At 50.1% G+C, this 27,356-nt stretch overlaps 1 long non-coding RNA gene across 1 annotated transcript; it reads right to left on the bottom strand.

Moving 5' to 3' along the window:
• Positions 1-303: 303 nt before the first annotated feature.
• On the bottom strand, positions 304-27,349 carry LOC109497353. Its single transcript, XR_002740387.2, has 4 exons — positions 27,079-27,349; positions 24,641-24,735; positions 7,332-7,458; positions 304-696 (listed from the first exon to the last, which is right to left on the bottom strand). It is a non-coding gene; the product is annotated as an uncharacterized LOC109497353 (long non-coding RNA).
• Positions 27,350-27,356: the final 7 nt, after the last annotated feature.

Raw genomic sequence — 27,356 nt, 5'->3', positions numbered from 1 at the left:
CATTAAGGAAATAGGAGTTAAAACCTCAATAAGATACCACTACCCATCTATGTCTACTAGGCTAACAACAAAAACAAAACAAAGAAATAAAATAAAAACTCACAAGACCAAGTGTCCGTGAGGATGTGGAACAACCGAACTCCCATCTACCACTGGAGGCGTGCAAAAGAGGACAGCCACTTTAGAAAAGGGTTTGGCAGCTTTTTGTAAAGCTGAACATACGTCTCCCATAAGCCCCGGCCATCTCAGCCCTCAGTAGTGAGCTAAGTTGACGTCAACGTGTCAGCACAAACTCTACAGGAGTGTTTATGGAAGCTTTATTGCTAGTGGCCCAAACCTGGACACAACCCAAACATCCCTCAACTGGGAAACGAATGAACAAAGAGACGCAGCTGTACAACCGGGCACCGTTGTGCCATAAAATGGAAGGTGTGCACGACGACAAGACGAATCCGGAATTCCAGCCGGGGAAACCAGACTCACGATGCTGCGTCCTCTGCGATTCCCCTTCTGCAGCGTTCAGAGACAGGGAAGAGCTGTAGCGACAGAACTCAGCTCCGTGGCTGCCCAGGAGCAGGACGAGGGGGTGGCTCCAGACGGCGCAGTGGAGTCTGGGGGTGACACGCTGCCTTGCAGCTTGATTGTCGCGGTGATTCCATGGCTACCCGTGTTCGTCAAAACTCACCGAACCGTCTGCTAAAAAGGGCGAGTTTTACTTTGTGTGCGTTATATGACACCTTCATGAAAAACAGAAAAGAGAAACAGAACAGTACAACCTTTCCCAGAAACCACCTCACACCTCTGGCTGGACTGGGGTCTCCTGTGGTTTCTAAGGCCGTCAATGGCGAGAGGAACAGAGTCATGGTGATTGGTTTAGACCCAGGAGCAGGTGCGGGCGGGTGGGCAGTGGAACTAAACCTGGATCTTGTTAGGAAGAGAGGAGGTGGGAGAGGCCGATGTTGGTGGGGCTGCTGCGTGGCAGACAGACCCAAACAGATACGTGGGAATGGTCAGCGCGAGGCGTGCCCTGCACAAGGAAAGTGACGGGGACTGGCCAGGCAGTAGGGGAGGCCAGGGGGGCCTCTCTGTGGAGGTGACCTTGGAGCCCAAACCCAAATGAGGGGACAAGTCCTAGGGCATGAAGAGCATGACAAAGACTGGGGTCAAGAGCAAGGCCGCTGTCCCATGGCGGAAGTCAGTGGGCAGAGGGGCAAGTGCCCCAAACACATGAAGGAGCAAACAGCGGCAGAGGCCTGGGCCTGGCTTCCGTCCCGAGTGCCCCAAAAGACACACAGAGCGTTTGAGCAGTGGGGTGCCACGATACCAATTATATTTTAAGAGGATCACAGCTGTTGGGAAAATGGACCGGAGTTACAAAAAATGCACCCCGGGACTGCATTCTCCCAGTGGGGGATGGCGTGATGAGAAAGACCCCGGAGGCGGCCAGCTGGGTCATGGACTGGGGAGCTGGTTGGATGTGGGAGAGGGTGAGGGACAGGAGGCGTCCAGGGTGACCACAATAACCCCCTTTACGACCACCTGCTTCGTGCCCGCAGCTTTGAGAGCGTCACATGGCCTCCCTGCAAGGTCATCGGTGCGTTTTATAGATGCTGAAACCAAGGCTCAGAGAGGTCTTGTCACGGGACCAAGGTCACCCAGTGGATAAGCAGGGTAGCGCACCCCAGAATGGAACTCACCTCTGGCCGCCTGAGAAGGTGGGCCCTTCCCACCTTGCCTCCCAAAGACAAAAGGTTATTTGTTTTCAGCCGGTAAGAGTTATGTGGGAGGCAGAGGCTCCCCAGCACCTGTCCAAACGGTCCAGCCAGGCGGCCTGTTCCCATTCCGGCCTGGGGGGCCAATCTGAGGGAGGAGGCTCCCCGGCTTTGCCCTCCAGCCGGAAGCAGCAGGAACGGCTGCAGCCGGACCCAGTCTTTCCAGGCGGCAGAATTAATAGGGCAATTCCCCATGCAGAACTTAGCTGGCTCCCGTGCTAAATTAGCATAGATAAATATTTTTGAGAGAGGAGGGAAAATAATGCATTTTGCAATAAAGCCAGAGCACAGCCCTCCGCAGCCGTTCTGTGAATCTGGATGAAATGAATTTGCACCTGGAGTAATTGAAGGCGCCATGGTCCTCTGGGGCTAGGAGCAGGCCCAGCCAAGCGGATAAACTCCCTCCACTCGGCAGAGCTAAAGGTTGTCAAGAGGCTGATCCCTACAGTGGGCTGGAGGTGGGGGAGGGGGATGCGCCAGGGCCCGGAGGAGCAGGGACCAGGGTTTGGAGGAGGGATAAAGAATAAAGAGGAAGATGGTTCCAAGTGAACAGCTCAGGAGTCCCTGCTAAGGATCTGGGCCTTCCCGGCACACCCACCTCTCCACAATCTGGGGAAATCAGCCTCCTAAACCACTCTCCCTTCTAACCCTCCCCTGCATCCCCACGGCCTCGCCCTTGTTCAGCCTCATCATCTGTCATGTGGATGGTCCCAAACGTCCCCTCACCCAGCAGTGGCTCCAAGGTGGGGCCTCAAGGGACAGAACTGGCCTTCAGCAGTGCACACCTGTATAGCTATACCAGTTGTTAAAAATACGGAAACACTGGGGCTATTGGGTGGCTCAAGAGGCTAAGTGCCGACTCTCAATCTCCGCTCAGGTCATGATCTCGCAGTTTGTGAGTTTGAGCCCCACATCGGGCCCTGCGCTGATGGCACAGTGCCTGCTTGGGATTCTGTCTCTCCTCTCTGCCCCTCCCCCCCCTTATATGCATGCTCTCTCGCTCTCTCTCTCTCTCTCTCTCCCTCTCAATAATAAATAAATGAACTTAAAAAATATGAGGGCCGCCTGAGTGGTTCAGTCGGTTAGGCATCAGACTTCAGCTCAGGTCATGATCTCGTGGTTCGTGGGTTCGGGCTCCACGTCGGGCTCTGTGCTGACAGCTCAGAGCCTGGAGCCTGCTTCCGATTCTGTGTCTCCCTCTCTCTCTGTCCCTCCCTTGCTTGCACTCTGTCTCTGTCGCTCTCTCTAAAATAAAATGAACATTAAAAAAATATTTGAAAAATACATGAAAACACTTCACAGCTGGTTAGAAAATGACCACTGTCTGTACCCCCTGATCACCCCAGCTGCCCCTGAATCCCAGGACCCCTGGTCTCTTAAGAAGGTACTGGTAGGTTAACGTCTGGCACCAAAAGTCTCTGCTCCAGCATGTGGCCCACAACCCCTTCCGATCCGCTGGGACCCTGTTGCACCAGTTATAAATATTTTTAATATCTCCCCTGGTGGGGAACTCACCTCTCCATAATCTCCATCAAGCCCCCCAGCTGCCTGGGATAAATACAGCAGCTAAGGTAGAAGAGAGGGGTTGCCCTCACAAGCCCCTCTCCTCCCTCTGACAGCCAGGCTGCCCCCTCCATGTCTCCACCCTTTACTTCTTTCCCCATTCCGGCTGAGGGGAGAATCTCCCTCAACCTTGCTACGCAGTACCCACCTCACTCTGCTGCCCGGTGTTCAATCCCTCACCATCTGGCCGCACTGACTCTCCTGATACTCCCCTGAGCCTAGCCAGACCACAGCAGAACTGTCGGGATTCAGGTCCTACCTGGGAGGTGGGTAAAGGGAACCAGCCAAAGGAGAAGAGCTAGACCAAGAGTGAGGGCGCCAGAGATCCCCCGAGCAGTGCCCCCTCTTGGAGGCGACATCACGCCCAGGGCCTGACACCCAGCAAAGGGGACTCTGCTGGAGCCTTGCTGCCGAGGGCCCATAGCTGCAGCCAGCATCTGACTGGGAACTCAGGGGCTGGGTGGGTGACCAGCCATGCATCCACCTGCCTTTGTCTGAACAGGTGGGGCCAACCCTGCCCAGCAGGGCCCGGGAAGTGGGTGCCCTACCCAGTCTGCCCCAGCCCACTGCCACCCATCCTTTCCCCAGAGTTTGAGACTTTTCTCATGTTTAAGACCTCAGGCCATGTTTGCATCAAAAGTCTTTGCAAACGCTTTTTCTCTAGTGTCAATTTCTTCCATGTCAGTGGCTCTCAATAGGGGAGGAAATGTATCAGAATTCATTGAGATGCTTTTTTTCAACTACACACTCCAGGCCACTTTTGTGAGATCCTGCAAAGTGCTCCCCAGGGAAAATGCCAGAATCCCTTGGGAGGAGAAGCCAGGAGAGGATAATAGCCAGTGTTAAAGCTATAAGCACCCTGAGGTCCTGACAGCACCCCTCCCCCACCAGACTAGGGCAGGGGCAGGGGAGTGGGGCTCCCTTTCCCTCTGCCTCTGTGAGTCACTTTCCATCCAACAGGGCACCTGTTCGGATGGCCGCCTCATGTCAGGGATCCTAGGCTCACACCTGGCTCCAGAGGGGTGGCACATAGCCCAAGACTCAGCCACCTTAAGCAAAGTGTTTTGCGGGAGGCTGTGGATGTAGTCCACACTTGGGGCATCCTGCCTGCCCCGTACATCTCTACCTGCTTCCTGACTTTGTTTTCTAAACACCTCCGTAGCTCCAGGCATGGTTCTAAACACTTGACATATCTTAGCTCTTTTAATCTTCCGAACAATACTATTTCCAAATTAGGTGCTGTTATTTCCTCCCATTTAACAGATAGGGAGGCCGAGGCACCATAGAAAGTTTGAGTGGCTTTGCACAGCCACACAGCTCCCAAGGGGACAGAGCCAGCACCTACACCCCAGGCTGTATGGCTCTGGCCCAGCCCTCATTGGCCACGCTGCCGTGAGCTCCTCGGCACTGGAACAAGTGGGAGCTGAGGGCAGGCTTTGATGGCTCCTGGTGCAGCTCAGGACAGCAAAACTCCCTGTCCCGGGCGCCAAAGGGAAGCAGCCATGTGTGAACCAGACCCGGGCTCCCAGTGTATAGGTGCTTCCCGCAAATTAGCTGAACGTTAAGGAAAAACCCGTGTCTTAACCAGGACATAGCTCATTAATGCACATTTACACAAGTCATGACAGTTTCTTCAAACACAGACTTAAAATGCCTTCTCTGCAGAAGCTGGTCACAGAGATCACCAAAAATAGCAACCCGCACAAGGCACTTTCAGTAATTGCAGCTGACAACCTGGGGTGTCTTTCTCTCCCCGAGCCAACCTGGGTGCTCACGGTGGTCTCTCAGGGGACCAGAGCCTTGAGTTGAAGTTCAAGATGTGGACAGGCATTGCTACTGGACCCTGTATACCTCCCAGCCCCAATGCACCTGTTCCTGGTGGCCCGGCCTTTGTGGCCTGTCCCAAAACTTTAGGCGTACCACCGCTCTGCCAGATGTGAAGTCTCTCTGAGCCTCAGTTTCACCATCTGCATGCTGGGCACCGCACCATCCTTCCCTGTTGCTATGAAGTCAGAGGCGATGTGTGAAATGCACAGGACACAGGAGCGTGAAAGTGGTACCTACTCTTGTTATTCCAAATTGTGGAGGAAAGGGTGTTGTGTGCCAGGGGCTCCTGGAAGAAGAAGAGCCCCCTCGGGGGTTCCTGGGGTAGGAGATTATGAAATTAGGAGCCTGACTGATGGTGGGGGCAGACAGTGCCCCCACTGCTGACCAAGCATGGCACAAGGTCTCCCTTGCCCTCCCACGGGGTGTCCCAGAGCGGTGAGGAAGGTACCCAGAGCGGAGAAAGACCGCCTACAACTGGCTGCCACAGGAACACTAGCAGGGGCAGGTCTGTGGCAGAGTGGATGCAGGCTGGGATTGGAGTCACTGGGGACAGGATCCAGCCAGTCCACTGGAGTGAGGGGCTGGCCTGGAGGGAGGGGACTGGCAGGGGCAGTTCCCCGGGTAGGCTCAAGACTGAGTGTGAAACACAGGTAGGCAGAGCCCACACTGCATTCAGAAATCACAGCACCCAGGTTCCTCCACCTTCTACCCACGCACACGTGGCAGAATTGAGACCCAGAGGAGACATGGGGCTAGAACCCCAGTGAGCTGGCAGCACTCTGGGCTTCCTCCCTTACCCGAGAGTCCCAGGAGCGGCCAACAGACCCTCCTCACTCACTGGCTGGGTTTCCTAGGAAACGGCCAAGTGCATCCTGCCACGGGCAGCCCCTCCCCCACACACCTCCTGCGGTGAGCCAGAGTAGGGGCAGGAGGCCCAGTGAGCTCAGCCCGGACCCCCAGGCTGCGGCCACCTCTGGCTGAGTACCCCCAAGGAGTGAGGGAGCCTAAAGGCACCCAACTTACTCGACGGCACAGCCACTCAGCCAGCCTCGGGAAAGCAGTAGAATGCAGTTAATTGGAGGTCTCAGAATCTCCACAATAGAAAGCCTTTTTTTAAGTGTGGTTTAAAAATGTTTTCTAGCAACATGGAGAAAACCAAATACCAACAGCTAAGGCTCCCGGAGCCCCTCCTGAGCCAGGCTCGGGGCTGGGTCATCCCATGCAACCGCCCTTGCACCCACCCCACAGACAAGGACCTGTGCTCAGAGAGGGGCAGGAGTTTCCCAAGCCCCAAGCCAGCAGGTGACAAGGCTGGAACTTGAAGTCTTTCTGGGAGGCACTGAATTCTGTGAGTAGACAGGGACTGATAGGTATTTGTCTTTGTCCTTTCTCCTCCTCTTTCCCTCTCTGTCCCTTTCTCTCTCCCTCCCTCGCCCTCACTTCCTTTCTATTTTTGAGTATTTTCCAATATTCTGCAAATAGAACCAAGAAAGAATAAACCTGTTTTCCTGAGTGGAGCCCCCACCAGCACCCCTACCCCCCTTCAGCACTTGGAAACAGAGATGGCAGAGGTCCACCGCTGGGCCAAATGCAGAAGTGACGGCTCCCTAGTCATTCATCAGCTCTTGGTGGAAGTGACACACAGTATTTTTGAGTTGCATTGTCCTACTTCAATAAAACTGTGGCTCGGAGTTCCCCGGTCTGGACGTAAAACTAGGCCTCCTGTGGACTTGACCCTCTAGAAGTGTTGAGGAAGTAAATGTCCTTTGACCAGCAGGTCACTGCCAGGGCTCCTGTCTTCTTAGCTTGTGTTGTAGGACTCGCTGCCATTTGAAAGAAACCTTTCCCGACACCCCCCCTCAAACATTTCCCACATATCTGCCCTTCTTCTGGTAACATCACTTCTCCACCTTGAGAAAAATTATCCCCACTGCCTGCAGCACTGGGGAAGCTGTGCAGGCACACACACACACACACACACACACACACACACACACATTCACAAACATGCACACACACATGCACACGCCCCAGCCCCTGGCGGAGGCATGCCCCCCGGGAATGGCCAACCGTAGACCACTACCCCTGGAAACAGAGACTGGTCCCAAGGGAGCAAGCTGGGCGTACAGGCCCCATCAGGTCGCTCAGAGCCCTCTCAGGTTGACTTACAAATGCTGAGGCAGAGAAGTTTTCTTTCTGCTCAACTGGCAGGAAGTAAATCTGGAACAGCCGACAGCCACATCTCCCCCTCCTTAGAGAGCCACAGAAGGAAGCCGACAGCTGGAGGGAGATAAAGCTAGACACACAGAAAGGGAGCTGATGTTATCACCTGAGCCCTGGATCCGGCTGTGCCTGAAGGACTTTCCCTGGCCTTCCCAGGCTCTGCCACTTACAAGCAAAAGAAGCTTCAATAACGCAGACGTTGCTGCCTGGAAAGGGGGTGTCACAAGAGGCAGACCCCACGATGCGGAGCTGGCTGAGTCTCGCGGTAAGGAGGCCATGCAATCCCCCAGCCCCTGACTTGTCACGCATCAAACGGCAGGCGGTGCTGTCACGGGCCGCGTCTTGGGACCCAGACCCAACGAAAGCATGCTTCCATGGCTGGGGTGATAGAGGAGGGGGTGGGCAGGTGCTGGGAGAGAAAATGCTGGGAAAGAAAATTGGCTACACCTGCCACCTTCAGTTCAAGACACCTGAGGGGACGGGGGTGGCCGGGAAGCGGGCTGCTCCACTTGACATTCAGAAAGAAGAGGCTACAGCTTTGTTTAGAGACCCCCTTTCTGAGTGCTGCCCGGAAGGAGGGTGCCCTGATTGTCTCCATTTAACAGATGAGGAAACAGTCTCAGACAGGGGAAGGCGTCAGAACCGCCCAGAGCTTTGATGGTGTGAGGGTTTGGAGGGGCTCGCAGGACAGATGCGATCAAAAACTGGGTCCAGAGAGCACAGTCCGGCCAAGGGGGTCGGAGCCCACGGCGGGGGGGGGGGGGGGGGGGGGGCGCCTGGAGAAGCAGATGGGCCACTGAGGCAAGGAGGCATCCCTGAGGGCAGAAGCGGATGATGGGAGGGGCCTGTGGAGGGGCCTGTGGCTAGCTGGGCTCAGAGCTGAGGGAGGAGGGGACTTTGGAATGTCACCTGCACTAAGCTTGCAGGCTCAGGGCTGGAGGGACTGGGCCCTGGGCACACAGGTGGCAGCTCCAGGCCTTTGCTAAGAAGACGGGAGGCAGGGCTGTCTCCAGGCCACTCCCCCAATGGTAGCCAACCTTGGTCCCTGCTTGGGCTGTGAGGCTAGGCTGTGGACAGCGTGGGGTGGGGCTGTTCAGGACACCAGGCAGGCTCTGGCCGCTTCTGCAGCTGCTAGGACCCGCATTTCCACCCCCCTCCCCGCCCCGCAGTGCCCTGCCCCATCTCTGTCTCTGTCCTTGCAGCTGCCACTGCCTCTGTCACCGGCAGGGTGGGGGGGAGGGGAAGCCAGGATGAGAAATAACAAACAGACCCAGTTTCCCCAAATCAACCTGTCGCCACAAAGGGAGGGAAATGAAGAGGCCTGGCCGAAGCTGACCTTCTGTTTACATTTTCCTTGGAAACGAAGAAATAATTGCCGTCGCTGTAAGGAGCCGACTTCAGATGGCCCCCCTCCTCCCTCCTCCCTCCCCCCTGTCCTATTCAAGCGCAGCCAGGGATGACACTGGAATCTTGAATCAAACTAAGTGGTTACTATGGTGTCAGCCTGAAATTATGAATCTCCAAGCCGGCCAGCACAGAGGCGCAGAGCCAGGGGTACACAATTAAAGCAGAGAGACCGGGGAAAGAGAAAGCACACTGTATTTCAATAGCAGCAAAATTGCACTTCCGAGCACGGGAATTAAAAAAAAAAATGTCCTTAGAAATGCAGTCAGAGGCATGATCGAGGCCAGGAAGGGTCTGGGTTCCGCCACCCACTCATCACCTCCCCCTCCCCCACACACTGTCCCCTTCTGCCCCTCCGGCCACTGCGAGCCGTGTGCAGCAGGCCTGCCGTACAGCCCCGTCCTGGCCCAGGGGACCACGACACAGCGGGGACCTGGGCTTCTAAGCTCATGCGCGAGACTCGGAGTGTATCTCTTGGGCACCATCCTTGACGTGTCTTTCTCTCAGTCCCACATGGAAACATTTACAAACATTTACATTTACATTACATTACATTTACTAACGTTTACGCCTGCGATGAGACCCCCCCACACACGCCACTACAGCTACCATCCTGGCCCGAGGCCCCCTCTGGGCCATGGCACCGCAAAGAAAAAGCCAGACCCCTCGAGTGGCCTCCCATGCTCGCTTAGCTCTGACCTCACTTGTCTCTGACTCATCTCCCCCTTCTTCCCCCTGGGCCTTCACTACAGCTACCCTGACCTCCTGACTGTTCCTGGAATATGACCTGCACACACCTGCCTCAGGACCTTGGCACTGGCTGTTCCTTCTGCTAGGAGAGCATCCCCAGATCTCTGTGATGGCACCAGCCTGTCTGCTTTGCTCACTGCTGTAATCTTCATGCCTGGAACAGCTCGGGTATGCGGGGTGCTCAGTGAGTGAATGCATGAACCCCATCTTCTGGGTCCCATTTTTTCCACCTTTACCATGAGGGTCTGGAGATTAGAGGGACCACCCAGAGGCCCACCACACAAGCAAATTCCAGCCTGGAAGTCTCTTTTGTTCAGTCTACACTGTGTTGGCCTGCAAGGCATTTGTAAACTTGAATTCATCAACAACATATTAAAAACTGGGAGATGAACATACAAATCAGAATTTCCACCACAGAAGCTATCTTTCTTTAAAAGTTTGGTAGAACTTTCCCATCAAACTGTCTGGATCTCATGCCTTCTTTTTATTTCCTCCTCCTCCCTTCCCTGCCCCCCTCCTTTTTTGTATTAGGCTCTGATTTAACTTTTTTGGGGGGAGGGGGGATAGATCTGTTCTTTTTTTTTTTTCCCTTTCCTCTTCTTAAATCAATTTTGGTATATCAGTCAAAGTTCCTGGCTGTAGACCACAAGTGGTCCATTAAGGCAGAAGACTTATATACTGCAGGGTTTACACAGTTTCCCGAATTTCTGGGAGGGTAAGAGATATGGACGAGAGTGAGAAGAAATTCCCACCCCCTCCAAGAGACTGTCCTATCAAAAACCCCATTGCCTCCACCACTCGTCACCGGGCACCTTGGCCACAGCTGCCCCAGTGGAACCCAATGCCTTTACCACCAGAGCCGGGGTCTCTCATTAGCAGCCCTTCCACCCCTCACTACACCCCTCTCCCCTTCTTCCTCACTTTCACCTCTGGAGTCCTGCCTTGGTGCAACTGATTGGCTGGATCCAGGTCACGTGCTCAACTCCAGCTTCAAGGGCACATGGGAAATGTAGTTTCTGGAGTGGAGAGACCGACACCAGAGGGAATTGGGGTTGGAGGTCCAGTGAGCCAGGCTGCAACATGGGCCACTTGGCACATATATGTTTTTACCCCCAAAAACTGTTCATTTGACCTGAGATTGTCTGATTAATTGGCATAAAATTTCTAATTTCCCATAATTGAACATATCTGTGCATCTGTCATGCCACTCCATTTTTATGGTTACTGATGTGTCTTCTTGATCAGGCTTTCTAGTTTTGTCTAGTTTGCCCATTTTTTCAAATAATTATTTTTCATTTTTATAGCTCAAGCCTACTGTTGTTTTATTCTATTTCATTAATTTCTGCTCCTGTTCTTCATTAATTTCTTCTGCCTGCTTTCTTTAGATTTATTTTGATGTTCATTTCCTAGCTTATTGAGGTAAACACTCAGTTCCCTTGTCTTTTCAATCTTTTTTCTAATGACTACATTTAAGCTATTTATTTTCCTCTAAGTACACAGGTCTTGGGCAGTATCCTGTGGGTTTTTATATGCAGTGCCTTTATTACCGCTCCTTTCTAAATAGTTGGTAATTCGGCTCTGATTTATTGCTTAATTCATGTTACTTAGATTTGTTTTTAAATTTCCAAGCAGATAGATTTGGCGATGCTAGCCTGTGGTTTAGTTCATTTTATTTGAATTGAGGTTGGACAATGTGGCTGGCATGATGTTTTAAAAAGCAAAGGCAACATGAAAATACATTCTGCCTGTAAAAGATTCAGTCCGTATAGAAGTTTATAGAATCAAACATGAAAATAGGTGCCTTTATGTGATTATTGTCGTTCTCTCCAATTTCATTTTCCTGCTTGGAGCTAATCTCTGTGGATAGTTTGGGGGGGGTAGTTTTCAGTCCTGGTTTTACATTTACGTACGTACTGATCTATTCATCCCTAGAGTTTAAAAAATTACTTCCACTTTAAACTGGGTCTTGGAGAATTCTCAGCTAACACCTAGGTACCTCCAGCCATTTTTGTTTCCAAATAAATATATTTTTGTTTTCAAATGAGTGTTTGCTTTGATTTGACAACAGCCCGCAAATTTTGATACCATGCTCTCGTGGCTCATTTTTAAGCAACTTTTCTTGTAGTTTTGATTTACCTTTTGGCTCAAGAGTCGCTTATGAAAGAGAGTTTTAAATGATTTCCAGTTGTATAAGTAGGCTTGAGAACACAGAGGAAGAAGGGAAATGTTCCACCTCTTTCTACGAGAACGAGGCAAGGATATTTTAAAAATAAAAATATGTAAACCCGTATCGCCCATGAAAAATTTTTCCAAAAGCCTAAACAAAATATTATTGGACCACAGCCACCACAGAAGCAAAAGATGAACAGGTCGTGATCAAACAGGATGGAAAATCCAGGAGTTGAGGGAGTGCTCAGCAACACGAATGTAATGGGATGTTAATAGATGGACACAGAAACTCATGTGACCAGTTACATGGATGCCCCCAAAGAAGCATTGGATAAAATCTGACATTCATTTCGGACTTGTAAAACCATTAGTACACTATATATAGAAGGGAAATTCCCTGACTTGATGAAGACTGTGAATTAGAACCTTGGATCTTGAAACAAGAATGCCCTAGAGGCTTGTGGGGGCCGACAGAACTAATGTTCTGGGAAGAACAAGAAAAAAGGCGTCTCCGGAAGGAAAACAATTAAACTGTCATCGTCTCCAAATGATACGGTTGTCCACCTGGAAAAACTATCAAACCAGATGAAAGATAGAGGACTAAGGCAAGTAGTAAGGCTCAACAGCCATGACCAGTCAGAAGATACTTGGGGGAAAATTGTATGCCATTCACAAAAGACACAAAAAACTAGAAAATCCTTCCTAATAAATGAACACGATCCACATGAAAGAGATGATCAAACTTTACGTAAAGGAAAACTTACATAGAAAAACAGACTAGGTTCGTGGACACAAAGAGATCAATTCTCTCCCCCCGAAGGAGTCTATAAATTCAGTGCAAACAAGAGGCCCGCACAGATTGCTGGCTCCCTGCCCGACACCCAACACTAGTGATGCCACAGAGGAGGAGGGGAGGGTGGGAGGGCTGAGAAACTAGCAGAAAACTGTGAGACAGAAGGCGGTTGAGTGCTGTTGTGTGGGGGAGTGTGTGTGAGTCTGTGTGTGCGTCTTCGTGTGCGAATGATTGTGTGAGAGTCTATGTGAGAGTCTATGATTGTGTGCGACCGTGTGTGTGTGTGTGTGTGTGTGTATGTGTGTGTGAGTGCCATGCTATGTGTGAGCCTTTGTGTGTGAATGACTGTGAGTCTGTGTGTGTAAGAAGGGGGAAGGAGGACTTTCCAGAGTGGAGAAGACAGTGACTATGGCAGTGGATGAGGACAGGAAACGCTTTTGTATTGGCTCTTTTCTGTCTCCGTCTGGGGAGCCTTTGAGGACTCATCACCTCTATAAGGGAGGAAGGACCGGCACCACCGCCCAGGCAAACAGCCTTGAAGCGGTCCTCCCTCCTGGCTGCACGGTGGGGCAGATGCCAGAAAGAAGGGGCTCGGTCCCCGACAGACCCCTGCCCCTCCCCTCTTCACACCTCAGGACAAGGTCATTGTAACAGAGGGAAGATAAAGTCGGTTAAAATGGTTGATTTTTTTTTAAATTTTCTTTAATGTTTATTTATTTTCGAGAGAAAGAGGGAGACCCAGAATCCCAAGCAGGCTCCAGGCTCTGAGCTGTCAGCACAGAGCCTGACGCGGGACTTGAACCCACGAGCCGTGAGACCATGACCTGAGCCGAAGTCGGATGCCCAACTGACTGAGCCATCCTGGCACCCCTAAATGGTAGATTTTTAATGGCACTTGTTCTGGGTATCTAATGCTGTGTAACAAACCACCCTCGAACTCAGAGCCTCAAAATAACGATTTACCCTTAGTTCCCGGGATTCTGTGGGCTCGCCTGGGCTCAGCCGGGCAGCCTTCCCCAGGGTTCCCCCGCAATTGCATGCACATGGTGGTCGGGGCCACCGAAGACTGGACTGGACACCCACAGTGACTCACGTGCCAGCGGCCAACACTGACTGTTGGTTGGCAGGTCGGCTGGGAGGCTGGTGCGGTGCCTGCCCGTGGCCTCTCTCCATGTGGCTTGGCTTCCCCTTCAGGACAGTTCGGGCCAGAGAGGGATGGGGCACTAATTCCAAAAGACCCAGGGGATGCTTGAGGTGTTCTCGTGACCTGGCCCGGACTACCATCCCCGCCCCATTCTGTGAACCAAGAGAAGTGACTAGTACGTCTCCTCTGAGTGGAGGCACACTACACAGATACAGCGTAGAAGGGATCTCTGCTTATCTCTGCTTATCTGCCACAAGTCCTCGGGCTCCCAGGACGCTGCCTTTTTCCTCTGGAGTTCATATTTCCCTTCAGAAGTATAAGCTACTTTGATAATGTGCAATGAATAAAAACACTCCTAAGTAAGAGTCTAAATGTGTTAAGGGTAAGCACTAGAAGATTAAACTGGAATGCCCAACTTTCACATCAACAGCAGAAAATAAGATCTGTCTGTTGAAATATGGCAAAATTTGTAAAAATAAAGAAAGTGTGATAAATAGGGGACAAAAAAGAATTCGGGAGAAATAGATCTTAACAGAACAGGGATTAGACTAAAGCATAAAGGGGGTAACTGCAGCAAACAGAAGACAGCAAGTCTTAGAGGAATTTTTTAAAAAGAATCTAGTAATATGAGTCTGGCAGAGACACACTTAAAGGGATGAAAATAAAAGGAATGGGGGGGATGGGGCGCCTGGGTGGCTCAGTCATTTGAGCGTCTGACTTCGGCTCGGGTCATGACCTCACAGTTTATGAGTTCGAGACCCACGTCGGGCTCTGTGCTGACAGCTCAGAGCCTGGAGCCTGCTTCGGATTCTGTGTCTCCCTGTCTCTGCCCCTTCTCCGCTCATGCTCTGTCTCTCTCTGTCTCTCTCTGTCTCTCAAAGATGAATAAACGTTAAAAAAAAAATTTTTTTTAAAGGCATGGGAGGAGGGTGGGAGGGAGGGGAGGGTGGGTGATGGGTATTGAGGAGGGCACCTTTTGGGATGAGCACTGGGTGTTGTATGGAAACCAATTTGACAGTAGACTTCATATATTGAAAAAAAAGGCATGGGAGGAAAAAACAGGGAAATAAGGAATGAAAGAGATTCAGCAGAGCAACGCTAGAATCAGAAGACGAATGCAACAGGGTTCAAGGCCAAAAAGGGGCATTCTATCTTGTGAAAAAGGACAATGGATTGAGAATATCTACTAATAACAATGAGCATGTATTCACCAAGAATACAGCCTCAAAATATATAACGTCACAAGTGAAAGGACTTGGATACATACAGACAACACCAAGACTGTGGCTGAGATTTAACACATCTCTCACAAGAACAAACAGATCAGCCAGACCACAGACAGAAGTGGAGATATTCCAACAAAGGGAAAATGTGTTATTTTTGAGGGCATAGAGAACAGTGACAAAATCAACCATGTAGTAAAGCACAAATGAAGTCTCCCTACATTAAAAAAAAAAAAAGAAATCAATATCATCTGAACCCATTCTCTAACCATGATGTGATAAAATGAAACCAGGAACAATGGGATAACTTCTTAAAATTCCCCACATCACTGAAAAGGGGAGAAAACTGCAAATAAATAAAATACTGAACAAAAAAAAAGGGGAAAGTAACTACAGACATAAGACACATTTTCAAAGTAAATGAATATTATGAACCACTGTATGTCTAACATATTTGAAAACCTGGACAGAACAAATCACTGGCAAGGCATAAAAAAATGCCAAAATTGGAGAGAGAAGGAATAGAAGGCTTGAATAGATCAATAACCATTAAAGAAGCCAAAATAGTCTCAAATAACCACTTTCCCAAAAACCTCAGGGCCAAAACTCATTTTACAAGTGAGTTCAACCAAACTTTCAACGAAGAAGATCAGAAGAGGCAAGTTGTTCCAGAAACTAAAAAACGAGAGAAAGCCGCCCTAGTCATTTTACAAGGGATAATATTGGTTCCAAAACCGGATAAGGGCAGGAGAAGGAAAGAAAATCTCAGAGCCATGCCATTTACGAATATAGATGCAAAGATTCTAAATCTGCTAATCAAACCCAACAGTGTATTTTCGAATGTAATCCATCCTCTGGCTCCATTTGTGTAAAATTTTAAAGCAGACAAAACTAACCAGTGGTATCAGAAAGCCGGATGGGGTAACCCTTGCAGGATAAAGCTGGGATGGGGGGGCGGGGGGGGGATGGTCCTCGTTCTCTTTCTGCTCCCAGGACTGTGCTCACGTATTGTCTCTCTTCTGTAGGCAAGTTATACTTCGAGGAACGATTCTCTTTTAATTTTTTGTTTTTACATTTTATTTGTTTTAGAGACAGAGAGAAAGAGAGAGAGAGAGCACAAGTGGGGGACAGGCAGAGAGAGAGGGAGACACAGAATCCGAAGCAGGCTCCAGGCTCCGAGCTGTCAGCACAGAGCCTAATGAGGGTCTCGAACCCACGAGTCGTGAGATCATGACCTGAGCCAAAGTCAGTTGCTTAACTGACTGAGCCACCCAGGCACCCCGATTCTCTTTTAAAAAGTAATATACCTAGTGGGATTTATACAAGGAAGGAAAGAGTGGTTTATTTTTTTTTAAGGATGATTTAGAATTACAGTATCTATCAAAGAAACCCACCCATCATAGACCTAAGGGGAAAATTACACAATTCTCTCAATAGACACAGAAATGGCATTTATTAATGTCCAATACCTATTTGCACGTGATGAGAAGTCCAAGCGTGGTAACACACAGGAGCTTCCTCAGCCCGGTAAAAGCTATACACCCAGACCCACCCAGACCCACAGGCCACCATCCTCCAGGCACAAACATGGTCGGTTATTCTCTTTAAGATCAGAAATCACCCGTGGATGCCTGTCCCAGCACTACCGGAGACAGTAATGGGGGGAATGGGCTTGTTACAAGTGGCAAAATAAAAAAGAATCTCTACCTTTGACAAATTACCAAAGGGAACTTCGTAGGCCAAGTATATACTGATCATTTACTAAGGCGAGCCCGCATACAAATGGTAAAGTGGCAAGCAAATAGAAAAGGCAACGTGAGAGAATATATTTGTGACCTAAGGATGAAGGAAGACTTCTTAATCAAGACATAAAAGCCTGAATCATAAAGTAGAAAACAGATGCATTCGACAACATCAAAATGAGGAGGTTTGGTTCGATAAGGACACGTAGGCAAAGACACGGCCGGCCAGGTGATAGACTGAGGAATATCTAAAACCCGAGAACATGCAAGGAACTTCTGCAAACTAACAACAAAATAATCAACCGAACAGCAAAAGGATAAGGGATATGATGAGGCAACTCATAGCAGGGGAAACCCAAATAGTTCTTAAGTACACGGAGAGAGGCTGCACTTCACTCGTAATCAGAAAATGCACATCCACACAATTACCCCATCACAGAGGCAAAAAGTAGGCAGGCAGAAAATATCCTGCGTTTGGCAAAGATACAGGGAATGGGGAAGGCTCGTGCGTGGGGTGGGAGTAAAAACGGTCGCAGCCATTCTGAAGAGCAATCAGACAGCGTTTACTGAAAATTAAGTGATGCAGTCGGGAGAGCCGTCCCCGGTTACAGGCCCTCGAGAACCGTGAGCAGATACCCGCAGGAGGGCACGTACAAGGAGGTTCATCCGAGCATCGCTTATGGCATCAGAGGGCTGGAGGCATCCTTGGTACCCGTCACGAGGGGACTGTGCCAGATGCTGCCAAAGAAATACTATGCAGCTGTTAGAAGCAACGAATTTGATATACAGACAGCCGCTTGGGCATATCTTGAAACATCATGACGACAGGAAAAAAATGTATAGTATTCCGACACAAAACAATACTGAATACTTTATAAGGATTAATAACTATCCAAAGCCACTTATCAAGCAAATTGGGATCAAGGAAGAAAAGGAAAAATAATTAATATAAAATAAGAAAAGGATGTTGCATGGAAGAATGACACAGTAGACCATGAAATGAGGATTAATAATTAACTCAATGTCTTACCCCTGCCTGGTGTCCAATAGCTAAGTACAGTCATTAATAAATTAATTCAATGTAACAGCAATCAAAAACCCAACAGAATTTTTCTGAAGAACCTGACAAGCTGGTTCCCCAGCCTCATGTGGAAGGCACAGAATAGCCCTGAAATTCATCCTCGTAGCAACAGCACCGATGAAACCAGGAATTTCAGAAACAGTTCACTGAATAAATGGGAATCTCGAGCACAAAAAAATTGGCATTCTGCTTCACAGCATAATGCAACAATAAATGTCAGATAGATCAAAATTCTGGACGTAAAGAATCTATAAAAGCACGGGGGAAAATTGTGGCACAAATTGTCTGAACTTGGGCCGGGAAAAGCCTTTCTAAGCAAAACCAAAGCCTGAGACACTGTAAAAGAAGCCCTTTGGAGAACAGCCGATGTGGGAAAAGACACCATAAACAGATTTCAAACACAAATGTCAGACTGGGAGACAACACTTACAACATTTATTACAGGAAAAGCACTAATATCCACAAGAGATAAAGCGCTCCTAACATAATAAGCAAAACACAAACAGCCCAGAAGAAACAATGGCGAAGAATATAAACAGGAAATTCACACACAGAGAAAAGCAAACACCCCATAAACAGATGAAAAGCAGCTCAGTTTCACTAATCAGAAAACTACAAAGTAAATCAAAAAATTGGATTCGGGGTTTTGCCCACTGCATTGGTAAAAATCCTAAGAACTGATGAGCTCTCGTACTGGAAAAGCTGTGATAAAACGGGCACTTTCTTTCATGCTGGGGAGTGTCTACTGCATTTTGTTTGAAAATTTTTATAACTGTTTTTGCAGTTGCCCATGTGTGTTACATTTGCAATTAATTTTTAAACAATAAAACAACGAATATATATTTTCTTCAATTTGCAAAGATAATGCATGCTCGTTTTAGAAATCTCGGGGAATTTGGAGTCACACTGCCCAAAGCAATTCAATCACTGCCATTTTTCTGTGTCCCCCCAGATCCCTCCCTTTAGGTACCTGCACAAATGGATATATAGGGGACACGTGTGTGTGTGTGTGTGTGTGTGTGTGTGTGCGTGCAGTGTGTTCACGTGCCCATGTGTGAGTGTTAAATTCTTCTCACTGCTGGGGTCTCTGCACAGCTGGACCACCTCCCTCAGCCTTGGGTCTGAGTACATTGCCAAAGCCCCAGGATGCGGTGACTCCAGCCTCAAAGGCGGAATAGCCCGGGCCCAAAGGCAGCTGGGAGAATCAGCTACCAACAGCCCAGAAAATGACCTAAAGGTCACAAAAAGGAGGCCAGAGTTGCGTGCCATTGCCTTCCTGCTCACACACAGCTGAGAAGACAACAGCAGAAACACTGGTCAGACACATGAGGGGCTGGGCCATCTCGGGGAGATAGGTCAGAGCCAGGGGCAGGTATGGAGGGAAGTTGGATCTGGAAGGTTCCAGCTGACTGGAAGGTTCTTAACCGTGTTCCTCCTCTTAGTAGTTGGAGTTAGAGCTGAAACAAATGTGTTTAAGCACCGCAAAAAGGAGAGGAGAGAACGAGGGAGGGGGGAGGAGAGGGAGCAGGGAGACAGAAGGAGAGGGGGAGGAGGGGGCGAAGGAGAAATAGCGTAATAACTTACAGGTGTAAATAACCTCAAGCATCAAGGGTAGCCTCCTTTCAGGCATGGCTGAATCACAGAAGCTCCATGATACTGTCCTGTATGTCACCTCCTCTCTTGCCCCCAGCGATTCCCCCATCTCTTGGCTCTCTCTTCCCCAGTGCTGGCTTCACCCTCCGTCTGGTGGCCTCTCCAGTTCCAGACTCAACCAGCGATTGTCTTCCCCACCGCTTGCAACCAGAGTCTCAGGATGAAATTTCAGGGGCAGGCACGGGTCACCTGGCCGAGGACGACACGCATTGAAGGGTCAGGGCTGGGTCAGCTCAACCAGAATTGCACTGAGCGGGAAGAGGTGGTCCCCTCAAGGAAAATCACAGTGCTGTTACCAGAAGACAAGAATGGGTGCTGGGTGGCCCCAAACTGCAGATGTCATCGTCAGGATCTTTGAGGTCAGCTAGATCGTAACCCCACACTTGGCAGTTGCGTCGTCTGAACAAACCTCTTAATTCTCTGATGCAGACTTTACAGCTCCAGAACAGGGACTTAAATCTCCATTTTGTGTTTTTGGATTAAACAACATGGGACGTCCCCGGTGCGGTGCCCAGCACACAGTAGGTCCTCAATTCCTGTGTATCTCCTTCTGCTTCTCTCCTGATACCGCCTTCTCCTCTGACCTGTTTCCCCTGCACTCAGGGGGGAAGCGGGGGCGGAGTCCTGCGGGAGGGCAGCTCTTCCCAGTGGTCTTGGCTCAGGGGAAGAAAATTCCGTGAGCAAGGGACACGCTCAGAAAACGGAAATATCTGGCCAAGCCTTTGGAGATTTAATTGAAATTAATATTATGCCTTATCGAAGCAGAAAGCTCAATGCTGCACATGTAGAAGAATCTATTTAACCAATTAGCTGAGTCAAACATGACCGTCCAGCCTTCAACAAGTCCCTCTGCACTCCCTCTTGGCCCAGAGTTGCTGCTAATGCCATGTGCATTAGACAAGTGGCCCCCAGCTAAACAGGTGATCGATAATGGGACAAGAGGGGGTTTCCAGTGAGGCTTGGGAGAAGAAGGTGAGCTTGCCCCGCGCGTCATAGACCACCTTCCTATAAATGCTCTGTGAGTGTGGCTGGAAGATCATAGACTTCTTCTACGACTCACCGGCTGTGTGACCTCGAGCAGGTTAATTCACCTCTCTGGGCTAGAAGTTTCACTTCACATAGCTGTAGTGAAAGCTGGAGATAAAAACCCTACAGTGGACACAGCACATTGGTTTCTAAGAGCTGAATCAAGCTGATTTTTCCTACTTGCAATTTCCACCTGAATTTGCTCATAACGTTTTGAAAATAGTCACATTTCCCACCAGTCAAAACAGCAAAAATCCTGAGGTTTGATGATACACTCTGTTGGCAAAGCCATGGGGAAAATGCGCACTCTTACATACAGATGGTGGTAGTGTAAATTCATACGATCTAAATGAGAGGAAACTGGGCAAAAGTCGAAAAGTCACAAAAATAAACCTTTGATTTTTGATAGAATTATTCTACTTTAAGGAATTTATCCTAGAGATGATATGCTCATACATGAACAAAATAAGATGGGCAATGACAGCCATTATTACACTGTTTGTAATAAATGAAAGACTGGAATTGATGCCTCCATAATAGGGGATGGGCTCACGGTTGCCAGACAGAACGCAGGACGCTCGTTTAAATTTGAACTTCAGGGGCGCTTGGGTGGCTCAGTCGGTTAAGCGTCCGACTTCGGCTCCAGTCACGATCTCACGGTTCATGAATTCGAGCCCCGCGTCGGGCTCAGTGCTGCCAGCTCAGAGCCTGGAGCCTGCTTTGGATTCTGGGTCTGCCTCTCTCTCTCTCAAAAATAAACATTAAATTTTTTTTCTAAAAAAGAGGTCGCTGTAACATTTCTTGTAAGGCCGGTTTGATGGTGATTAACACCTGTAGCTTTTGCTTGTCTGGAAAACTCTTTATCTCTTCTTCAGTACTAAGTGATACCCTTGCCAGGTAGAGTATTCTTGGTTGCAAGTTGTTTTTTTTTCCTTTCAGCACTTTGAATATATCATACCACTCCCGTCTGGCCTGTGACATTTCTCCTGAAAAATCAGCTAATAACCTTATGGGATCCCCTTATATGTAACTAGCCGTTTCTCTCTTGCCACTTCTAAGGTTCTCTATTTAACTGTGGACATTTTTATTATAATGTGTCTTACTGTGGTTCTCTTTGGGCTCATCTTATTTGGGATTCTCTGTGCTTCCTGAACTTGGAAGTCTGTTTTCTTCACCAGGTGAGGGAAGTTTTCAGCCATTATTTCTTCAAGTAGGTTGACTACCATCTTGGTAGTCAACCATACCTGGACAGTCCCTTTCTCTCCGGTTCGCCATCTGGAAGCCTTATGATGAATGCAAATGTTAGTACACTTGATGTTGTCCCGGGGGTTCCTTAAACTATCCTCATCTTTTAAATAATTTGTTCTTTTTGTAGTTCCAATTATGTGGTTTTCCCTGCACTGTCTTCCAGATTATTGATCCATTCTTCTGCATATCTAATCTGATGTTGATTCCCTCTAGTGTATTTTTTCAGTTATTGAATCCTTCAGCTCTGGTTCTTTTTTTTTTTATATTTTCTATTTCTTTATTGAAATTCTCACTGTGTTCATCCATTCTTCTCCCAAGTCTGGTGAGTATTTTTACGACCATCACTTTGAACTCTTTATCAGGAGCATTGCTCATCTCCATTTCATTCAGTTCTTTTTCTGAGGTTTTGTCTTACGTTCCTCTGTCTCAGCATTTTGCCCAACTCTGTTTTTTTTTCCCCCTATGTATTAGGTAGATCAATTACACCTTCCAGTCTTGAAGGGGTGACTTCATGTAGAAGAGATCCTGTGGGGCCTAGTAGTGCAACCTCCCTGGTCACTTGAGCCCGGTGCCCCAGGGATGTCCCCTGTGGGATGCATGCACCCTCCTGGTGTGGGTGGGCTACAGTTGGTATGGACTTATGGTGAACAGGGCAGTCCCAGGCCCATCTGGCTGAGAGGTCCAGCCATGACTGCTGCAGGTGCTCTAGTGTGTGAAGCTGGCCCCCCAGGATGGGAGCTACTTGAGGCCACCTGCAGGGTGTGGTATGATGGGCAGCTATTAGGCAGAGCAAGTCCACATAGAAATATCATGGTGGAGCGAGTGGTGATAGTATGGCAGATGGAGAGTGTCAGAAATGGCACCAGGCTGGTGAGGTAGAAGACTGAAAAAACTGGTACCCGCCAGTTTTTCCATCCCTGGTGACCATTCCAAAAGATCTCTGCCCCTCACATACACACACCCTAAAATCAGCCAATGAGTCTCCCATCACATGTGCTTTTCAGACAACTGCCTCTGTGCTGAGTCTTGGAAAGAGATCCCTTAAGAGTGGAGTCTTGGCGTGCCTGGGTGGCTCAGTCAGTTAAGCATCTGACTTCGGCTCAGGTCACAATCTCACGGTTCATGAGTTCAAGCACTGTCAGTGCGAGCCTGCTTGGGATTCTCTGTCTCCCTCTCTCTTTGTTTCTCCCTCCCTCCCTCTCTCTCCCTCTCAAAATAAATAAATAAACTTAAAAAAGAAGAAGAAGAAGAAGAGTGGAGTTTCACTTTCCTACTGCCCTCCAGCTTTCCCAGACAGAAGTTCCACTGGTTTTCAAAGCCAGACATTATTCAGGCTCATCCTTCTGGTTAGAGCCCCTAGACTGGGGAGCCTGACATGGGGCTTGGACCCCTCATTCCTCAGGGAGGGCCTCTACAGCCGTCATAGCCCCCCTGCTTGTGGGCATCACACTGGAGGTGGGGGTCCCAAGCAGATCATGCCTCTGCCCCTCCTACCTGCCCCCATGTGGCTTTTTCTTTATACCCTTAGCTGTGAAAAATCTGTTCTGCTAGTCTTTGGTTTGTTCTCAGAGATAGTTGTCCCGTGTGTAGTTGTAGTCGTGGTGTGTCTGTGGGAGGTGAGGTCAGGATCTTCCTTAGTCTACCAACTTGGTGGTCAACCATCTCTGGACAGGGCAACTCCTTGTGGTGGGGGTTGTCCTGTGCGCTGCAGGATGGTTAACAGCAACCCTGACCCCTAACCTCTAGATCACAGTAACATATGCACACAAACACACACGTACACACCCACACCTCTGTGTGCACATACACGTGCACTCGTGCACACACACTCATGCACACATGTAAACAGACTTACACACACACACGTGCACACACATATACACATGCATACACGCGTGCACACATACACATACACTCTATTGGGGACAATTAAAAGGGTCTCCAGGCATCGTCAGGGCAAACCCACCCCTAGACGAGAACCACTGGGCTACGTAAACTATGGCACATCCATCCACTGCGTCCATATTAAGCAGGTGTTGGGGGCAAGAAAAGCAGCAACTCTCCGCGTATCAATAGGACAAGGTCTCCGGAATGTTCCTCAGTGAAATAAGCACAGAGTAGCACACGTGCACCACCTTTTACGTAATAAAGGAGGACCAGGAACTTATAACTGCTCAGTTATGCTAGCAGCATTCTGAAAGGAGACACAGCAACTAACGACCAAGGTTGCCCTGGAGAGGCAGACACTGTGCACTCGGGCCAGGGAGGGCCCCGTCCCCTGTGAACAGATAAGCAAGTCAACAAATTAAGAGTAAAATTGATTTCGTTGTCAACGTTCGGGAAACGGAAGGTTTCCCGCTAAACATTCAGACTTCTCGGTTTTCTTGAAAACTCCAAGTCTGAAACACTGGGACGGGGTTCTTGCCTGGGATCAGCTAGCAGGAGCTGAGAAGCAGCGCCCCCTACAGATGGGGCACCTTGCCCACCTCGCCAGGACCTGCCTGGCCCTGAAGTAGCTAATTTAAGGGGCCCCTGGAAAAAGAATGGGCTGTCCAGGACCACTCCTCTGTGTCCCTCCCTGGGAGCCGTCGCCCACTGCCCCCATTCCAGGCCCTTCTGCTGAAGGCTCCGGCCCGGCCTGCAGGCTCCCTCTCCACCCAGCCCCTCCTTCCACCTGGTGATTCAGTGACTGTGGACGGCCCATCGTCTAGCACCCTGGGCTTCATCTCTGCCACCAGCCCCTTGCCACACCCTTAGGGTCAGCATGACCAAACCTGGGGTCCAAATCCCAGCTCCTCCTGACTGCTTTCTTCACAGCCCTGCCACAGCTATTCTCTACCTGTTCAGAAATGCGCCACCAACAGGGAGCTGTGAACCGGGGAGCCCCAGGGCTCAGGCTCTGGAGCTGGGTTCACGTCCCACCTCTGCCACTGAGTGGCTGCGACCTTTCTGTGCCTCGATTTCCTTATCTGCAAAATGGGCCTCGTGATGACTTCTCTTCATTCATTCAGCAAGTACTTACGGAGTGCCTACGAGGTACCAGTCTATGACCAGGGCACAGAGTCTTGTAAAAAGAGGCCAAAATCTCTGCCCTTGCAGAGGGAGAGAGAACAAAACCTAAAAATTAAAATGCAGAGTGTCACAACGGTGATTGTCAAATACCCGCAGCAAGCCATGAGTCGCCCGGTAGGCACAGAAGGCCAGTCTTAGAGTCAGACAGTCTGTGACCCACATACAGGAAAAGGCAGAGGCACTGAAGGCACCAGGTCCCCAGGGCCTCGCCCTGCACAACAGCCACGACACCCAAACCAGAGAGCCTGATGGCGGCAGCGTGAGACGTGGGACCCTCACCGAGGAGCCCGATCCTGACTTGCAGCTAAGTGGTTTTACTTTCTGCAACTCTGTTCTGATGGGGCCCCACACATCACGGGAACCAGGAGGCCATACAAAGCTCCCAGGGGAGGGGGCCTCCCGGCAGCAACCCCAGCCTCATCCTCTCGTGTTCCGGGAGGACCACAGGCCATTCTGCAAGCACGTATCAGGTGCAGTTCAGGCTGTGCCTGTGTGGCCTCTCTGGACACGGGCCGTGGTGGAGCCCATTCCCTCCACTGGGACGGTGCAGGAAAGGGGTATCGGTTTATATAGGATGGTCAGCAAAGGCCTCACCAAAAGGGTGACATCTGACTAAAGGCCCACATAGTAGAAGAAGCAAGTTATGCAGATGTCTGGAGGAAGAGGGTCCCAGGCAGATACAAGGGCCCCCCTCTAGGCAGAGGGGGACTAGCCCGTCTGTGGAAAATAAAGAAGCCAAAGTGGCTGCGGTGGGTCAGGAGGGAGAGAGATGGGGACAGCGTGCCAAGCACTAATAGGGGCCCAAGCCTCTCGGGCCTTGCGGCCAGGGTCAGGACGAGCTTTTACTCCAAGTGAGGTGAGATGCATCGTGGAGCCCCGCGCAGAGGAAGCATGTGCAGGGCACAGACCTAGGGGAGATGACACCCTCAGGAGGCTGTTGTGACAATCCAGGCAAGACACAATGTCTCTGGTCCCAAGTGGTCCGATTCTGCCACTATGTTAGAGGTGGAGGTGACAGGCTTGGGGTGTGGGATTGCGAGAGAAAGACGGGGCCCAAGAAGGACAACCAGCTTTTGGGCCAAGCCTCTGTGGACGGGGAAAGCTGCAAAAGGAGCAGGAGGGAGAGGTTGGAGCTGAGTCTGAGGCTCCCGACAGACCTCTGAGTGGGGCCGTGGGATGGGCAGAGGGCAGGGCCACCAAAGAGAGAGCACTAGGGCTCAGCTCACAGCAGGGGCCAGCACAGGTGAGCTCATGCCAACACTGAGTTGACCTTCTTACCTGTTAGTTCTGTCTTCACTTTCCTCTATTCCCTGCTCATATCCCAGAATCAACGATGTCAACCCCTCTCTTGCCCCAACCCCATCATCCAGCCATTGCATCCCCATCTCCGGCACAGTCTAGCCACACTTGATTCATCTGTCTGCCTGACTTCCCTGTGCCTGTGTCCAGGCTGCTGGACACTATTGGAAACATCAGACACCCACAGACGGGTGCCATCATGGGTGCCCTGGGAAATGGCAGACGCTCCCTCACCACCCATACTCGAACACCCACGGGGTCCTGGCCTCCTTGACATTGCTTCCCTCCATCCCCACTGTCTCCCCTGTGGTGGGCTGGATAATGGTCCCAAAGATGTCCATGTCCTAATCTTCAGAACCTGGGAATGTCACCGGACACTGCAGGCGTGATTAAGTTAAGGATCTTAAGGTTGGGAGCATAGCCTCGCTCACCCAGGCGCGCCCAGCATCACCACAAGGTCTTTAGAAGGCAGGAGGGTCAGAGTCAGAAAAAGGTTATGTAATGACAGAAGCGGAGGTCGGAATGATGAGCTCTCGAAAGGAAGGAAGAGGCCACACGCCAAGAATGCTAGTAGCCTCCAGGTGCTGGAAAAGGCAAAGAAACAGATTCTCCCCAAGAGCTTCCCGGAAGGAATGCTGGCACCTTGATTTGGGCCCCGCGAGACCCATCTCAAACCTGTGACCTCCGGCACGGTGAGATAATAAATCTGTGTCGTTTTCAGCCACCGTGGTGGTGCTGATTTGTTTCAGCCACGAGAGGAAACTAACACATCCTGCCTGAGGTCAGAACCACCTTCTCCCACCTGGTCTACCACACCAGCCTGCTATAAGCTACTTTGGTACACAGCTGCCAGAAGACCTTTCCAAAGCCCAGACTGACCATATCAACACTCTGCTTATGATCAGTGGTTCCCATCACCTTCAAGCTTGAGTTCTGCAGTTTGGCATTGAGGAACTGTGTGACCTGGCACCACCGGCCGTCCTCGGCCCACTGCTTGTCACTGGTCGTGTCTTAAGGAGGACACTTGCGACTGTAAAGGACATAATGCCATCTCCCGCAGGCTTAAATGAAAAGAAACTACTGACTCACGTGCCAGAGAAGCCTTGGGGCCTCAGGCATAGCTGGCTCACGGAATACTGCCAAGAATCCATCTCTTACCACTTCTGAGCTACACTTCCCTGGGTTGGCTTCATCTTCAGGCAGGCTAGCCGCTCTTGGTGGCAAACACAGCCCTCAGCAGCTTCACTTACGTGCTTCCACCAGCTGAGCTACCCTGGCGGAAGGAGTCGTTCCCCACCGTAGCGCCAGCAAAATTTCAGATCTGACATACGTTGACAGTGATTGGCTCTCCTTGAGCCATGTGCCCG

The sequence above is a fragment of the Felis catus genome, chromosome A2, assembly GCF_018350175.1.
Source record: "Felis catus isolate Fca126 chromosome A2, F.catus_Fca126_mat1.0, whole genome shotgun sequence".
NCBI lineage: Eukaryota > Metazoa > Chordata > Mammalia > Carnivora > Felidae > Felis > Felis catus.
This window is presented reverse-complemented; position numbering and strand designations above follow the sequence as displayed.